The sequence below is a fragment of the Cyprinodon variegatus genome, unplaced genomic scaffold (assembly GCF_000732505.1).
Source record: "Cyprinodon variegatus isolate N-32 unplaced genomic scaffold, C_variegatus-1.0 Scaffold272, whole genome shotgun sequence".
NCBI classification, from domain to species: domain Eukaryota; kingdom Metazoa; phylum Chordata; class Actinopteri; order Cyprinodontiformes; family Cyprinodontidae; genus Cyprinodon; species Cyprinodon variegatus.
The window spans coordinates 906932-917769 of NW_015150725.1; the positions used below are offsets into that span (position 1 = coordinate 906932).

The following is a 10838-nucleotide window of genomic DNA, read 5'->3' on the forward strand; positions in this document are numbered from 1 at the left end:
TGTGGAGAATTGTGTGGGTATGGCAAGTGGCGAGTGGGAAAGAACAGGAGTTGGAAGACGCGCCAGCAGCACTTTATAGGTCTGCTGTATGGGACCACTTTGCATTTAGAGTGACCTACGATGACGGCGGAAAGAAAGCTGTGGATGAAAGTGCAACAGTGTGCAAGCATTGTAAAACACGTTTTGTTTATGCTAACAGCAATATGACCAACATGTCAGGCTAACAATCAACATATACCGAACCGAACCGTGGATTTTGTGAACCGTTCCACCCCTAAACTACAAAGCTTAGCGAAGGACACCCCCAGAACAGAGCCTGGGTCAGACTGCATTCCTAGCTACAGTAGCAGCCATTCAAAATGGCCGTCCCAGTCAAACGCCAGTCGAATAACAGCCCACTTCCTGCCACTTCCTGTGACCCCCTCCTTCTCCTGGATGTGCATATGACTCCACCCTTTCACTGAATTACAGGGTCTGACCAGGAGATGGCGCTTCTCCTTAGATCTTAATGTCCACAAATCATGACGGAAAGAATATTTTAGTACAAAGATTGATGCTTAAAAAGGAATCTTAGAGGATCAGACCCATCGATTGATCTCAAACCCACCCCAGGAAAGTAGCTAAGGTGACTAGATTTCTGCATGGTGCATCAAAGATCCTAATTTCACTTCATTGATTTGATGGAGGAGGCAGCTGACGGTAGCATTTCCCTTCAGACACCCCCGTGAACCTGCCTACTTCTAGTTACTGCCATCACGTCTTCTTCGTCCATCTGGAGAACAGGATCTGGAAGATCTATTATGCAACACATTGTTCTGAAGTTAACTCTCGTATTGTGCTCCATCCTTTCCGCTGGGGAATATCAAAAACTACACATTCTAATTAAAGAATAAAATCACATCTGCCCCTGCCTTATGGGAACCCTGCGTCCTGGTGTAAATGAATTCCCCTCTTTCCGCCTCTCTCCTCCTCTGCTCTCCTCTCTGTTATTCCGTCCAAATCGATGTGCTGCACCAGCAGCTCCTTAAGGCCTGACATCTGACTGATTGCTCCACACCAAAACCTGCAGCTAAATAAAATAACAGTGGAGCCCAAATGAAGTTTATGCACCTTTACAGAAGCTCTATTAGGTTGTTGTGAAACGGGCCTGAGTGTAGCTTTAGTCATAGCATCCAGCACACACCATTGTTTCACACATACACTCACTTTTAAATGAATCTCATGCACCGAGCAGCTGAACATTGTTGGAAGGAAGATTATTCATGGAGAATCGACTGCAATTTCACGGCTTTCTGGAAATAATGAGTGTGACATTTATTCAGGCTTAATAATTGGTTAGGATTCCAGACCCTCACCTCTAATAAAGTTGTCATTGAACCTTTAATGCCAGCGGCTCCCGTGACAGCGGGGCAGCGCCGGGGCCTGGATCAGGGCGGTCGGATCACCAGGAGGAGGTTCAGAGTGAGTGGGCGCTCATATGGAAGCCGGATGGAAAAAATGTTTGTCCAAAAATAACTGAAATAATCCCAAACAGGAAACCTGATACTGAGGAAAAGGCTGTTTTTTTTTTGTTCTTTGTTCCTTTGCTCATAAATCCATTGAATGATCTTTCCATCTTTCTCAATACTTTCATTACTTTCCATTTCTTCATTACCGTTTTCTACCTAATCTTTCACTAAGTTGCCAACTGTCTTTTCTGTAGATTCCCATCAGTTCTCTTTGTTTTGTTGAGCTCTGCTGCCAGATTAATACTCATCAACTCTTTTTGAAAATCACAATTTCCAGTCAATAGTGTTATCGGAATCCAGGACAAAACCTTATTACGTTTAGCATTAAAAAAAATATGGATATTTTGATGGCAAGAATGAATGTCAATGTAATAAGAAGAAACGCCAACTTGCCCGAATATATTAAGAAAAATAACAAAAGTCCTTCTAGAAGAAAAGAGTGAAAGAAACACTTTTTTTTTTTTTGGTACAAGATAGCCTTAGAGGCATTAATGCTGATACTGGAACGTTTTAGTTTATAAATCTAAATATAATTGTTAACTAGGCTTATTAACTTTTTAACTTTACTTTTTAACTTTTCAATTAGCTTTTTACCTTTTTTTCTTGACTCATTAACTTTTTTTTAACTTAATTTCCGGTAGGTAATCTATCATTCAATGGCTCATCTAATTGGTCAAATGCCAAAATCAGATGTGCAGCCATGGCTGGATATAGATCTTGTGCTTCTAGACCTCACTGAGGGACGGGGGGGAGGTCTCCATATGCAAGTGATATAGAATGCTAACTTGCCCTGTAAAGGGTTAAAAGTGCTAAATCAGTTTATTTAACCTTTTTAAGTTATGCTCCAGAAACTCAGTCTGGTTGCATACGAAGCTTTTCTTAAGATTCTCTCATCCTCCCATGTGTGCAGTAGCCTGACGTAGTCCGACTCAATCCTAGTCAGAATGAGTCTGATGCTGCTCCATAGAGCTGTGATTATGGGGCGTGTTTCGAACGAACCAGGAAAAAAAATGCCTCTGCACTCAATTGGATAGACCTACAACCAATAAGAGCAACGGAGTGCGTGACGTATGTTAAGCGAGGCATAGTTGTTGTCAACAAAAATCAAAGCGTGCAGTTTCACGCCTATAATAAGAAGATGAGCCTTGATCGCGTTTCTCTGTTCCTCTTTTAAAATTAATTTGCTGTCGATATCTTCTAGAACAGACCTAATAGCAGAATCTACTCACCTCAACTCTCCAGCGGCAGCCATTGTTGTTGTCACCCAAGCGCGCTTTGGTGACGTGGTTGATTACGTTACTGTTGATCATCTGTCCATCATCGTATAAAGCCCGCCCTGACAATTTGATTGGCCCGCCAGATATTGTGCTAGCATACTCGCGCTACTATTGAGCAATGCCAGACTGAACTTCCCGACCTCAAACGTTGTGGGCGGGACTAAGTTTGGAATGGCATCCAGGCTATGTGTGCCGGGGGTAAACAAGGAAGTAGCCAATTAGCACATGTCAGCAAAGTGTGAACATTGAGGAAATCGAAGTAATGTGAAAAAATGTAACAGAAAAAGTGAACAGCACAGAGAATACAGTATGATAGTTGGTGTTCACTGAAGCGGGAGTTAAAGCTGCCGAGACGTTCAGATGTAGCTGCTGAGTCGATGGATGTGTGATGGCGCCACCTCTGTTTATGTCTGCTCATTGCACCTGCTGCTGAAATTTTATTAAGGCTCAGAAAGAACGACAGATATATTCTGGCCTTTCATGTAGAGGCCAGTAACATTTGTAGAGGGAAAAAAGTATAACTATTTGCTCCAGTTAAATAAACTGGATTTCACTCAGTCGGTACTTTATTTTTATATCTTTGCAAAGAGAGAACAGTCCATCATACGGCCGTTATTGCTCGGTAATCAGCCCTGATCTGATCTGAGCAGCGTTCGTTCCTCTTTACTTACAATAATGGAAAATAGTCAGAGTCAAAATAAATTACAGACACTTTGGTTAAACAGTAAAATGTTATGAATAAACCTTAAAAACACCTTTATGCAGGGGGATTGTGTGTCCTTGCAAGTGAAACAGGCTGAGTGAAAACTTTTATAGTGAGTAAATAGCATAAATTATTATATGAAATACGAGAAACCAAATTTTCCGACCACAGTAACACTTTTTTTTGCATTTATTTTCAATAATGTTGATTGTCGTTATTCTTCATAATGTTCATTATCAGGATTTCTGTTTAAAAAACTACAAATTAACACATTTTGTGACTCAGCAATTGTCAGTAGAGCAGGAACATGTCTTTTATAGTTAGCTCTACTGATAAAGTACTTTATAGAACTACTCTGTGCTTTACTTATATATATTTATATATAGATCATATTTCTATTAAGTAAACCTACGGTAGGTTGATCCAAAGCCTGTTAGTGAATCAAAAAGGTCGTTTTCCTGGTCTCTGGTCTTTTCTTTCTATGACAGGTTTTGCCAGTTTGGCTTCTTAACAAGTTCATTCATCTTCCTCTAATGCTCTCTAGTTTGTGGTGAAGAAATGCTGCCATCACCAGGTTTCACCATGGAAACGGTGGCTTAATGTTGATAAAGAAGCCAAACGTGTCCAGAACTCCTTCCTCTGCATGCTTCCTGTACTGGTTTGCTGTGCTGCTTTGGTGTATTTGCCTTTGTACCTTTATTTGCTGCTTTATAAAGCAAAACATGGGGATATTTATTTATTTCATCAGGTAATTAGTTGCACTGGATTAAAATTCAATTATTTAGAGTATTTATATAGCACCAACATGTTATCTCAAGAAACTTTACAGAGACGATTCAACCAGATCTTCCAGTTGGGCTTATCTGGTTAGACTGGATTAAAGGTTCAAAGTTTTGGATCTAAAGAAAAAAAAACATCTGATCTTTGAACAGTAGTAGATCCTCCTGGATGAGCTGCTAGAGAAAGTAGATAATATTCACTTTTATTATGTTGTTTACAGCAATCCCTCACACAGAGCATGCTTGTAGCGACAGTGGAGAGGATAAACTTATTTTTAACCAGGCTGTGTGAGCGACCATCTGCTGAGGCCGACTGGGGATTAAAGAAAATAAAGGCAGATAAATCCCATGACTGTCACATGTCTTCACATGAGACTCATCTTCTACATGGGTCTCATTTTCCACAAATGATTGAGCATTTTGTTCATGTATGTCATGTTCTAGTCAGTTTTTAATCACAGGTGGAACTTGTGATTGCATATTTGTTCACTACATGTTAAAACTAATTTTCATGTGAATAGATCGGGCTCTGTGTAATACCTTTTTCACATTAATCAAAAAACCTTACAGAAAAACCCATTTGTCACATGTGAAACCCATGTTTATCTGTGAATTTAGTGTTTTAAAGAAGAAAATGTGAATCAAATCAGCTTCAGATGGGAATCTTCACATGTGGAACCAAAGGTACATGTGATTTTTGTAAATCCTGTGTGTTTTTAACCTGAATGTAATGTGGATTTGCTTGTAAATCACATGCGTGACACGTTACATGGCTTCACATGTCATTTTCAAATGCCGAATTAATGCTAGTTTTATTTTAAATGCAGATGCACAAAAGGAACAAAGCATTTAAGTCAGTTAAAGGAAGTAAATACAGATTTGTTGATATTTTTTGTGTTGATAGATCTGTGAGCTGGGAACCCTTCCTGCGTTTCTATAAACTGTTCTAAAATCATCTTTTTTAGTATCTGTGTTCAAACAAAAGCAAAAACACCTTAAAGAAAAACAGGAAACTGTTTGCTGATATTATTTCTGTAGGTTTATTAGAAACCATCTGAATTCCTCTGAGCTAGACGGCTCAGGGCATGTTTGGTTTTTTGCTCACCGCCCTGCATTATGTCTGTGTGTCTCAGGTGGTGGTGACATTTGCAGTGGGCTCTGAGGTCGGCCTGCAGAGCAGCAGTGACTTCAGTCAGATGGGGAAACCTTTCCTAATGGGCACCGTGGCTCTAGGTGAGGCTCAGCTTTGTTCAGGATCACTCCTTTTCTTTCTAACCGCTTCCTTTCTGCCTCTACCCCCCCATCTTCCTTTTTTCCTGCCTCTCTCTCTTTTTTTTGGTGACTAAATACTAAAGGCTGAGAGGAATCCAACCCCGCAGTGAAAAATCTCTTGAAGATTACTGGAATAGCAGACATAAAGACACACTGGAGGAATTTTGTGCAGATATTTGCAGATCCTTTCAGTGCCCAGCAACTAACAGGTGTTTGGCTTCTGGGAATGATGGTGAATGTTTTGGTGACAAGAAGGATAGCAAGGCAAGAAAATCCCACCCAAAAAAAAAAACAAATGGAAAATCTGCAGGAAATGAAACAGGACTGGAAAAAGAAAAAGATGTTTTTCACTCATATATCCTTATGATTGTTTCATTCACATAAGAACATGGCAGCCGGGTAATAACGGCTGCGTCATTTCTAAAGGGTCCTCATGTGACCCTCCAAAACACTGCAGACATGAATCACTGTGGGTTGGAGGGGGAGTGTTGGTCCCAGAGGTTCTGAGTTCAAGTCCCACTCCCACAGACTTCCACTCTGCATCGCTGAGCAAAGACCCTTCACCCCACACTGCTCCCTGGGTGCCGCACAATGGCAGCCTCCCCAAGGGGAGGGGGAGCAGTGGAGCAGATGGGGAGAGTGAATTACGTTGCTCTGCACTTGTGACAGTGTACGTAGCTGGAAAAAACAAACAAAAGAAACACGATCACTGACAGTAGGAACAGGCAGGTCATCTGTCCAAGGCCAGCCTCGGACTGGTAATCTTAGACTTAGACTTAGACTTCTTTATTTGTCATTTTGTATGCACAGGGTGCATACAGAACAAAATTGCGTTACATACAGCTTATGAACGTTGCATTGATATTTCAAATGGCACAAGTTATACAAAAAGTGCAGCAGTGGTCAAAGTGTGAACAGTGCAGAGGATAAGAGACTGTGCAAAATGCAGTGGTTCAGTGCAAATAGGCATTTGTGCAAAAAATGCGTTATTGAAAATAGAAATGAGATGAACAATTAAAGGGCTAAAAGTTAAACGTTCAGCAGCATTGATGCCCGATAATGTGCAATAGGTGCAGAGTTCGGTTTGTGGATCAAAGGTTCAACAGTCTGATGGCAGTGGGGAAGAAGCTGTTGCAGAACCTGGTGGATCTGCAGCGGATGCTGTGATATTGAGCCCAGTGGACTGGTCCTAATTTCAGATTGCGAGGGTCGGCCCTCCTTAAATTAAACCGGCCCCAGCACTTCCTCTCCGGCTGAAGCTCCTACCTGTGACAGTAAATAACTAAAGGAGCTGAAGCAGTAATCCAATATTAACTCCCTAAATGATGCATGCAGCACATGTAGCCCTTCCTTCATGCTCATCCTGGTGGCGGTTAGCATATGCTGTCATTTTCTATTTCTCCAAACTGTTAAACCCTTGAAATAAACTAAATTATAATAAAACTAAAATGCTTTCTTTAAACCAAACTATGATGCTCCTCTTATATTTGGCAAATTTATGTTTGAATATTTTGTTTAGCATCTAAAGGCTGACGTTTCCCGTCTTACATGCATTGTTGCCAGGTTGGGATGTTTCCAAGTCTGGCAGTTTAGGACGGCCGTCTGTGGGTGAAAAATGTTTTTCTTTAGATTAATGGTCTGAGAGATCAGTAGACTTTGGTTCAGATTGGGCGAGATTTCGAATATCCAGGCGGTTTATGAACATTTTTGGGCTGGAGAACGTGAGACGGTGACATCTGGCAACCCTGCTGATGTGGTGAGAGAGGACGTTACGCTGCAGCAGTCACTGTGGCGTCCGTGTTAATAAGCAAAGGCAGTAAAACCGCTTTAGTCTTGGTGATGGTTGTCATGTGATGCTTGAAGATAGATCGGATAATCATTTTTTTCTGGGAAATTTAAAACATTTTTTTACAAAACATAGTTGCAGACAAAAATCATACGCCTTGATATTTAAGTGAAATAAAGTCTCCTCTTATTTCCATTTTTCTAAACTGTGCCCCTGCAGTGTTGGGTAGGTGTAGGTGCACCTCCACCCCCAATTTCCCCCTAAATGGCACGAGTTGATTAACCGCACCTTAATTTTCCTTTCTGCCTTGGAACAAGTGGTGGCTTCATCACTTTTATGATGAAAGGGTTTTGTTAAGGAGCGCCTCCAGCTGCAGGAACACCTCACATTTGGTTTCCTGTCACCTGCAGTCAGCCTGTCCTCTGAGCATCCTCTCATCAGCGTCTGTTAATGCCCTTATTGCACTTAAAACTCAGATTTTAAAAGACATCCAAAGACATCGCAAATTTATTTTATTTTCCGCTAATAAAAATCATTCTCTCTATAAGAAATGAAGTCACATTGGTTTGGATTTATACGCTGATCTGCAGCACAGGGACCCAAAAAATGTGGGCGGCATCGTTTTACCAAACATTTCATTTAAATTTTTATTAGATTTCTCATCCATACATGGACTGATCAATAAAATCTTTAATATATATCTATATGACATATAGGACAAGGCTGTCAGCTGGTCATGAAGGAAAAGAAGCATTTAAAAAATAAAAATTCACGTTTTCCAACAATTCCAGAACAGTTTGGTGACGATCTGTGTTTATTATTAAGCTGAACAGTTTTACGATGCAGTGTGAATATGAGATGTTTAGGCTAAATGCTATTCTGCTAAAAGTTATCTAAAAACAAGTCATATTTTCTAGGAGTGTATTTGCAATTACTTTCAGCTGGTTGGTAAAATGATCTGCCAGTAGAATAAGATTGTTTAGCTTAGAATAAGAAAAATAAATCTGTATTATCTCATTTCAGGTGCCGTGTAAATAATTATCTTATTTTAGGGGCATTTAATCTCAATAAATTGGCAGATAATTTGAATTTCCTATTAAATTGATGGGAAAATAAGGTTATTTTTAGAAATTCCTTCTCATTTTTAGATCAAATTTAGATTATTTCTGGGTAAACTGTTTTCTTTCTTGTTTCTATGAGTAAACAGTTTTAATATCAGGTATCCCCAAACCTAATTTAATATAGTATTATTGGAAAGTTCATTTATTTTAGTAAGTCCATTCACCAAGTGAAACGTATAAAGATTAATTAGGCACAGAAGGTTTTCACGTCTTTATTTCTGTTATGATGATTTTCTGCCCACAGCTAAAGAAAACATTTAGGATCACAGCGTGACATCAGACTCATAAAGGAACAAGTTTAACACAGAAGAGCTTTTTAAACAAGGTGGTAAAATCTGCTTCAAGGCTGTGAGTTTCAAAAGGTGTAAGAATGATTGTATTCATCAGCTGTAGTGCCTCTTCACTGTGTATTCACCTCTGATGGAGTAAAAAACACTAAGATGAATAATTCCACTTTACAATTTCAATTTTGATCTCTTTAAAAGGAAAAGTCGCTCATATTCAGAATCCAAACATCTGAAAGTTCTTTAAATCTGAAATGATTCCATCCTGTTCAATAAATGATCAGTGTTTTTAATTCAGAGTAATTTTCATGTGAATGTGCTTTACTGGAGGCATCCATGTTTGTCAAAGAACACTACTGCCACCTACTGGTTAGTGACATTGTCACGGTGCGGTATCGGCTGTTGATCAAGTCCCAGTGCTGTATCTGGTGTTTGTCACAACGCGCTATTATCCAAGTCATCTTGAAAACATTCTTCTTCCAAATGTTGGCTACATATTACGGGTTTTTTCTCTGGCCAGAAGTTCGATGGCAAATCCTCCCTCTTCAAGTTGGCGATCCAACGACCAACCCGTCCGTGGAGGATCAGGAATCAGAAAGGTGGAATAACTCTTTTTTTCACTTTTACCCGATGTATTCCAGCATCCAGCTGCCATGCACGTGGGCATTGTCAGTTTCACTATAGCTCTGGTGAATTTCAATGGTGAAGTCCTCTGGAAATCTTCAATAATTGTTGTTGATTGCAGATGTGTCTAGTAGTTCCCATTGATTTAGCTTGGAAAGCGGGGAGAATGGCGCTAGGCTTACCGCACCGTGACGTCACTGCTGGAAGATGGCAGGAGGGAGGGGCTACTAGATTTATAGCTCCCAGACTCAGTGATCACGATGACAATTTATCTCTCTCAAAGGTCGATAGTCAGCCAAAACAAAGGCTGTCGTCTTCATCTGTTATCTTCAACAACTGAGGTCGTATTTACTGTTTGACGAGCTTCCTCTGATAACGCATCTCTATTACATTTAGGGAGCTATTACCTCCAATAACTTGACAGAACCTTATCAAGAAAAACCCAAGCTAACTGTTAAACAGAGCACTGCAAAGGTGCTCCATTTAAATACGCATTACCAGTGTCTGTCATGAAAATGTTGGCAGTGTTTAGAAATCTCTGCGTTAGAAGCAGATCTATATTCTACAGGGAATACACCTCAGAAGCTGCTATCTTGGTGACAAATGTTAACCATTTCATAGATGTGCTTGTTTTAGATCTTAAATGACGAGCAAGTCACCATTTTTTTCTTTGTTTTGAAATAAAAACAGCCAGATCTCCACTGCCTGCTCTCACACACGCAGGCGGCGTCACATGGCCTCTGCTCCTTATTGTTATATTTAACAAACACTGATGACAGAAAGCTGGTAGAAAAAACAGGCTTTCAATGAAGCACCTAAATCTTTCTCTATGATGGTTGTTCAAGAAAAATTGAAAGAGGCCATATTCAATATTGTTAGGTCAAAGCTTATTTTCCACCAAAATAACACAAATAGATCAGACTGTATAGATGACAGGAATTAACCTCTTGCTTCGTTTTTGTCTCAACAGGGGGGATTGTGAATGTGATGCCTCTTCTTTTTTCTCACATCTCACACAACAAAACACAGGTACTTGTTCCCTAGACTTTAACCCCTTTTGTTGTTCTGTTGTGTCTTCTGATATTCTTATATTTGAATTTCTAAAACCAGATGGTGAAACTCAAAGACTTTCAGTTCTTCCAGCTCCTGGTAAAGATTGACTTTCCTGCTGTAACACTTCAGACATTTTAGGACATTTAATTGGTCAGTTCAGAAGAGCCGCTGATTAGGTTCCACCTTTAGCCTCAGGGTCTTGTTTTAATGAGAATATAATGTAGTTTTTGTCATATTCTTACCTGGAACCAGAGTTTATTAAGGTAGAGTGCATAAAATATGTAATAACCTCCCAGGAAAGATTTTATGTCATTGGGGGGGTGTTATACATTTGGAACTATTTTAAAAAAGAAAATTCAGCACATCAGGATCCATCCATCTTCTCCCAATAGTCCTGTCAGGGTTGCGGTGAGCAATCTATGGGCGAGAGG

The 10838-nt window shown here is 39.9% G+C and overlaps 1 long non-coding RNA gene across 1 annotated transcript in view; it reads left to right on the top strand.

The window, feature by feature from the left end:
• The first annotated feature begins 5399 nt into the window (after window positions 1-5399).
• The window catches only part of LOC107089931, a 9976-nt gene continuing 4537 nt past the window's right edge, over window positions 5400-10838 (top strand). Inside the window, exons 1-2 of the long non-coding RNA XR_001481455.1 lie at window positions 5400-5500; window positions 10325-10383. This is a non-coding gene — a long non-coding RNA (uncharacterized LOC107089931). The remainder of the gene's footprint in view (window positions 5501-10324; window positions 10384-10838) is intronic.